This window comes from Acanthisitta chloris, unplaced genomic scaffold (assembly GCF_000695815.1).
Source record: "Acanthisitta chloris isolate BGI_N310 unplaced genomic scaffold, ASM69581v1 scaffold10534, whole genome shotgun sequence".
NCBI classification, from domain to species: domain Eukaryota; kingdom Metazoa; phylum Chordata; class Aves; order Passeriformes; family Acanthisittidae; genus Acanthisitta; species Acanthisitta chloris.
Genome location: NW_008671034.1, coordinates 18,984 through 19,400, shown reverse-complemented (window position 1 = coordinate 19,400; position 417 = coordinate 18,984). Strand labels below are relative to the sequence as shown.

General features: G+C 47.2%; 1 protein-coding gene across 1 annotated transcript in view; it reads left to right on the top strand.

The window, feature by feature from the left end:
• The window catches only part of LOC103801522 (transmembrane protein 183A-like), a gene marked incomplete at its 5' end in the record, with an annotated part of 14,972 nt that overhangs the window by 2,729 nt on the left and 11,826 nt on the right, over window positions 1-417 (top strand). The window lies entirely within an intron of this gene.

Sequence of the window (417 nt, the reverse complement as noted above, 5' to 3'; positions counted from 1 at the left end):
AGTGTGTCTCTGTGCTCGTGAAACAATTGCAGAGCAGGTGCTGGCTCCGAGGAGGCTGAACGGTGTGGCCACACGAGGCAGCTCTGGTGTGCAGGGGAACCAGTTGGTGCTGGAGAAAGAGCCTCTTGTTTTATTCAGAGCTGTAAATAGCTTCAGCTAAACCAGTGGGATCTGCATAATGTGCTGGTAATCATCCTCATTGTTCATTCTTTGAAACAAGAAGCCGAATAATTATGTTTCCAATTCACTCACCCCTGCTAATCTTCCCCTGACAAGGTAATCCTTGAGCCCAGGATTTACTTGTGCCACTCACAGACGGTTTTAACGCAGTAGTTCCACTGAAGTATCTCCTGAACTGGGCTCACCTTTTCCTCTCTGCTGTTGGACTTACTGTGTCGTTTGTCATCCTAGTAAAAT